At 45.0% G+C, this 6,505-nt stretch overlaps 1 long non-coding RNA gene across 1 annotated transcript; it reads right to left on the bottom strand.

Annotated features, from left to right (window-relative positions):
- Positions 1-3,039: 3,039 nt before the first annotated feature.
- LOC145862368 (uncharacterized) lies at positions 3,040-6,208 on the bottom strand. The gene is made up of 2 exons (XR_014381784.1): positions 5,896-6,208; positions 3,040-4,462 (listed from the first exon to the last, which is right to left on the bottom strand). It is a non-coding gene; the product is annotated as an uncharacterized LOC145862368 (long non-coding RNA).
- Between the last annotated feature and the right edge of the window lie 297 nt (positions 6,209-6,505).

Here is a 6,505-nt window from a genome sequence, read left to right as displayed (position 1 = left end):
GAGATTATCCTGTCGGGCTGTTTCACCGGCTGGTACGGCAACTGCACCACCCACAACCACAGGACACCCACAGCACTCTATGTCACAGAAAGGCCAAAAGGATATCAATCACCCAAACCACGAACTGTTCACCCCGTTATCATCCAGAAGGCGAGGTCAGTACAGGTACATCAAAGCTGGGACCGAGAGACTGAAAAACAACTTCTATCTCAAGGCCAACAGACTGTTAAATAGCCATCACTAGCCGGCTTCCACCCGATTACTCAACCCTGCACCTTAGTGGCTGCTGCCCTATGTAATCACTGGTCAGCCACAATAACATCTGCTAAATAGGTGTATGTGACCAATAAAATTTGATTTGTGAGGTCTGTAGCATACCGTGAGGCCTGTGGCATACCGTGAGGTCTGTGGTGTACCGTGAGGCCTGTGGCGTACCGTGAGGCCTGTGGCGTACCGTGAGGTCTGTAGTGTACTGTTAGGCTTGTAGCATACAGTGAGACCAGTGAGGTCCTGTAGCGTACAGTGAGGTCTTTAGCGTACAGTGAGGTCTTTAGCGTACAGTGATGTCTTTAGCGTACAGTGAGGTCTTTAGCTTACAGTGAGGTCTTTAGCATACAGTGAGGTCTGTGGCGTACTATGAGGCTTATAGCATACAGTGAGGCCTGTGGCGTACAGTGAGGTCTGTAGCGTACAGTGAGGCCTCCGAGGCCTGTAGCGTACTGTTAGGCCTGTAGCGTACAGTGAGGCCTGTAGCGTACTGTTAGGCCTGTAGCGTACAGTGAGGCCTGTAGCGTACTGTTAGGCCTGTAGCGTACTGTTAGGCCTGTAGCATACAGAGGTCTGTAGCGTACTTTGAGACCTGTGAGGCCTACTGTAGATTTAGTGCAGGAAGGGGAAAGGTAAGATGGGGTAAATGTGGTTACGTGAGCGAGCAGGGTTTATGTTCTTGTCACAGCTTAACATAACTCATGATATTTCTGCATCACATCACTTACCTGTGCCTTCGAGCATAACTCAATGGGTCTGACAATTAACACTTGTCAGTTTTCTGTTCAAACACACTGTTGTTCTACAACCTCGTCTCCACGTCAGTAACATTTCACCCTGATTTAAAGAGAGAATGTAATGTATAAATATTTTGTGTGGCAGTACCTATATCCAAAACTGTTTGGTTGTTTTGTTTGTTGTTCATGTAGCGTACTGTATCTGTCTCCTTTTCACTTTTCACAGCTTTGTTTGATGACTCGAGTCCACTGGCATTCCTTATCAGTAGTTCATCTTGCGGTATTGTCACTGTGGATCACCGTAAGATTCTCCTTGAAGAGGGAGGCCTTGGACATGCAGTAGAAACTAGGGAATAGCCTGAGGGGAAAATATATATTTGACAAAGGTATAAATCACAACAGAGCGCTGGAGCCAGCAGGCAGCTTTATCCTCTGCAGCACCAGCTGTTTCACTCACACACTCTGACTTTCTGCCATGCTGAGTGGAGAGCGGGCTACTCTTATCAGTCAGAGACGCAACCATAGCTCTATTATACTGTAGGCTTATGCTACTACAAAAGATGTCGAAAGATAATTCATGATAGCCCTGTCTGTGATACATAAAGCTAGTACAGTCAAAGTACTTCAAAGTATCTATTTTCTGAGTATTTACCATGCTTTGCACTACAAGAGTTTATTTCATTCTCTGAGAGCAGGCATGACAATGAAATGTTCAGCTATGTAACCTCTTTGATATCTCTCTGAATGACTATGTGACCTCTTTGATAACTCTCTGAATGGTTCTGTGACCCGTGTGAATGTCTCAACTGATTGCAGTACTTAGCGCTGCTGTTCTGTTCTCACCAGAGCCTTACATCACGTGCTTACTTTTGCATGAAAGACTTAATGATCGTTAACATGACTGTAATCTGCACACGCTTTGTTACTTCTTGCTGTTGACATGGCAATGGTCTAACAATAGAATGGGGAAAGGACAGAACAATACTATGAAACGTTTGATGGTGAGAAATGAGGCATGGAAGGAGGCTAGCGGTCATATGGTCATACTGTAGCGCGGAGTGGTCGACCGCAGCGGTCCAAAGTCATGGAAAATAGCCATCTCTGTCTCAGCTGTAACAGCAAAGTGACTCTGTGGTGGGTCCCAATAATGTAAACCAGGCACAATACATGAGGGGGCATTTGAGGTTCCTCCAACTGTGCCTGATGGCCTCGAGTCACCCCACGTTCCTTTCTAGGGGAGGCCAGCGTTGGTCTAAGCCTCGGAGACATTGTGTCCTACTGTACCTCTTTGTTCCTTGCCTTTAGCATCTTTATTCATGAAATCATTTCCATGTGCTCTTTCATATAGAAACCATTTGATCTGTTATATGACATGACTTATGTCATATAACACATCATGATATGTTATATAATATTTCATGGCTGTTACAGTGGAAACCTTATTAATGAAGTGACTGTATAGGGCTGAGATCACTCTTCTCCCCGTCTCCTCATTCTCAGCTCCAACCTCTCATTTAGTGGTGGTGACATCACCTGTCCACCTGAGCATGTCCAGGGCGACCTGAACGCGTGAAGCTGTAAAGAGAATGTATAATGCATGCTGTTATCCTGCTGCCACACTGAGCCTGCCAACAGGTTGGACTGTGGAGAGGGGGGGGTGGGGGAGAGGAGCTGGTGGGAACAGCTGTGGCGCACGCTCAGACCGGACTAGATGATAGGTCCAAAGGTGTCCCGCAGTGTCGCCACGAGTCCCCATTTCCCCTGGTAACTTCATCTGCTGCTCATGAGTCACAGACACAGTCACCTTGGAATCTGACACCTGGAGGAGAGCAAGTTTGTGTGTGCACGTGCATGAGTGTGTGTATATATGTGAATTGCTGCTCTCTATTGCACTACTTTGCGACTTTAAAGGCATTATCGACCTGAAGAGTGATGTTTTACTTTCTCCTGAATTTTCTGTCGATTGTTTCATAGATTGTTAATTATTGTCTGTATTGTTATTTTCTAGCATTAAGACAGCTGGATGCCTATGACCTGGAAGTGAACTGTCTCCACATTGTCATCCTTTAATATGTTATTAGACAGAATAATACATTCTGTAGAGTACAGTAGTGTTGTGTAAAAAAAACAGCTGATGGTAGTACATGGTACAGTATCGTACTGAAGGCAGCTATTGGAAACAAAACACTTTTTGATGTAGTGTCTACTAGTTCATTATTTACTGCCAGTAGTATTTGTATTGATCTCTAGATAGCCCAAGTCCAATATTTGACCACGGCTCACAGGTGAATGTTGTTATCTCTTGAGGGAAAAGGGGCCAGTACTGGCTAGTGACTCTGATAGCTATGATTAAATCTCTAGATTTGTTTACTATGTCTCAAATTCATTTGCAAATGCAACACCTTGGCACATTCATCCATCAACCTTCCCCATTGTTGTATTATTAATACAATTCATCTAATGAAGGCGTTAAGTTCTATACAGGTTACAGACCTCTTAAAGTTTGAGCTTTGAACTTAAGATTTAAAAAATATATATCTTTGGGGAAAAAAAAGTTTGTTTGGAAGTGGAAAACATCCTCTTCCTCTATCGAAGAGCAACTAGATTTACAAGATCAAGATCACAAACACACACAGTGCGAATGACATCTCAAATGTAGTACAAACATTTCATAGAGGTAAAATCCATATACTCCTACACACTCTAATCATGCATGAACCTAGCTTCAAACATCACATAAACACACCCACACCCACAAACATCACATAAACACACCCATGCCATAAACTCCACACAATAAACACATTACCCCACCCCACTCCCAACACAACCCCAACCAACTACCAACCCATACACACACACAAACACACATACATATCAATCAATCAAATGTATTTATAAACCCCTTTTTACATCAGCAGATGTCACAAAGTGCTTATACAGAAATACAGCCTAAACCCCCAAACAGCAAGCAATGCAGATGTAGAAGCACGGTTGCTAGGAAAAACTTAGGAAGAAACCTAGAGAGGAACCAGGTTATGAGGGGTGGGTGGCCAGTCCTCTTCTGGTTGTGCCGGGTGGAGATTATAAGAGTACATGGCCATTAAGGCCAGATTGTTCTTCAAGATGTTCAAACGTTCATAGATTACCAGAAGGATCAAAGAATAATCACAGTGTTTGTAGAGGGAGAAACAGCTCAGCACCTCAGGAGTAAATGTCAGTTGGCTTCTCATAGCCGAGCATTCAGAGATCGAGACAGCAGGTGTGGTAGACAGAGAGGAAGATGGAGAGTCGAAAACAGCAGGTCCAGGACAAGGTAGCACGTCTGGTGAACAGGTCAGGGTTCCATAGCCGCTGGCAGAACAGCTGAAACGAGCAGCAGCACGACCAGGTGGACTGGGGACAGCCAGGAGTCATCAGGCCAGGTAGTCCTGAGGCATGGTCCTAGGGCTCAGGTCCTGAGCGAGAGAGAGGACACCAGATAAGGCAGCAGAATTACACCAGATATAACAGACTGACCCTAGCCCCCCGGTACATAGACTATTGCAGGCTGAGACGGGGGGGGGGGGGGGGGGGGGGGTCGGGGGACACTGGCCCCGTCCAGCAATACCCCTGGACAGGGCCAACCAGGCAAGATATAACTCCACCCACCTTGCCAAAGCACAGCCCCCACACCACTACAGAAATATCAAAAGACCACCAACTTACTACCCTGAAACAAGGCTGAGCTTACAGCCCATGAAGATCTCTGCCACCGCACAAGCCCGAGGGGGCGCAAGACTGGACAGGAAGATCACGTCAGTGACTCAACCCACTCAAGTCGAGTGTAGCGCAAGAAAGCCTGGCATGACGTGACGCACCCCTCCTAGGGGCAGCATGGAAGAGCCCCAGTAAGCCAGAGCAAGGCAGGCAGAGACCGCAAGAGCGTTTCGTCATTCCAGTGCCTTGCCGTTCACCTTAGCACCCCTGGGCCAGACTACACTCAATCATAGGACCTACTGAAGAGATGACTCTTCAGTAAAGACTTAAAGGTTGAGACCGAGACTACGTCTCTCACGTGGATAGGCAGACCATTCTATACAAATTAAGCTCTATAGGAGAAACCCCTGCATCCAGCTTTTGCTTAGAAATTCTAAGGACAATAAGGTGGCCTGTCTTGTGACTGTAGGGTACAAGTAGGTATGTACGGCAGGACCAAATCGGAGAGATCGGTAGGAGCAAGTCCATGTAATGCCTTGTAGGTTAGCAGTAAAATGTTGAAATCAGCCCTAGCCCTAAACAGGAATTCAGTGTAGAGAGGCTAGCACTGGAGTAATATGATACAAAAATGTGGTTCTAGTGAAGTTGCCATATTTAGCACTAACTGAAATGTATTTAGTGCTTTATTTGGGTAGCCGGAGAGTCTAATCTAGATTAGTAGTCTAATATAGAAGTGACAAAACATGGATTAGCTTTTCTGCATAATTGTTGGACTAAATGTTTCTGATTTTTGCAATGTTACGAAGATGGAATAAAGCTATCCTTGAAATAGTCTTGATATGTTCATCGAAAGAGAAATCAGGGTCCAGAGTAACACTGACGGTACAACCATCAAGATTAATTGTAGCAGATATCTTTGTTTGGTGGGACCTAGAACTAGCATGTCTGTTTTGTCAGAGTTTAAAAGTAAATCATTTGCCGCCATCTACTTCCTTATGTCTAAAATACAGGCTTCCAGGGTTGGCAATTTTGGGACTTCACCATGTTTCATCAAAATGTACAGCTGTGTGTCATCCACATAGCAGTGAAAGTTGACATTGTGTTTCTTCTGAATGACATAACCAAGAGGTAGAATATATAGTGAAAACTATAGTTGTCCTAAAACGGAACCTTGAGGAACAGCGAAACTTACAATTGATTTGTCAGAGGACAAACGATCCACAGAGACGAGCTGATATCTTTCCAACAGAAAAGATCTAAACCAAGAACTTGTCCGTGCAGACCAATCAGGGTATCCAATCTCTTCAAAAGAATGTGGTGATCGATGGTGTCAAAAGCGGCACTAAGGTCAATGAGCACGAGGACAGATGTAGAGCCTTGGTCTGACACCATTAAAAGGTAATTTACAAGTACAGTCTCTGTACTATTATGGAGTCTAAAACCAGACTGAAGCGTTCCGTATACATTATTTGTCTTCAGGAAGGAAGTGGGTTGCTGCGCAACAGCTTTTCTAAAATGTTTGAGAAGAATGGGAGGTCAAAGTTTGTCTTATTCAAGAGAGGCTTTATTACTGCCACTTTACGTGAGTTTGGTACACCGCACGCCCACAAGCGAGCCAGTCAGGTGGAGAATGACGTGTGGAAGAGGGCGTGGAACGAGATGGCAGTAACAATCCAGGCTATTTGCTCTGAGACTGGCATAATAATGTAATGAAACGAGCAGGGAGAAGGGTTCGAACCCTCAGCATTCTAGCCTGAAGTCCAGCACGCTGTTGACTGTGCACAAGTGTATTAATTGGGGTT

The sequence above is a fragment of the Salmo salar genome, chromosome 20 (genome assembly GCF_965601325.2).
Source record: "Salmo salar chromosome 20, fSalSal1, whole genome shotgun sequence".
Lineage (NCBI taxonomy): Eukaryota > Metazoa > Chordata > Actinopteri > Salmoniformes > Salmonidae > Salmo > Salmo salar.
The sequence above is the reverse complement of the archived record's forward strand: the minus strand, read 5'-3'. Positions and strand labels throughout refer to the sequence as shown.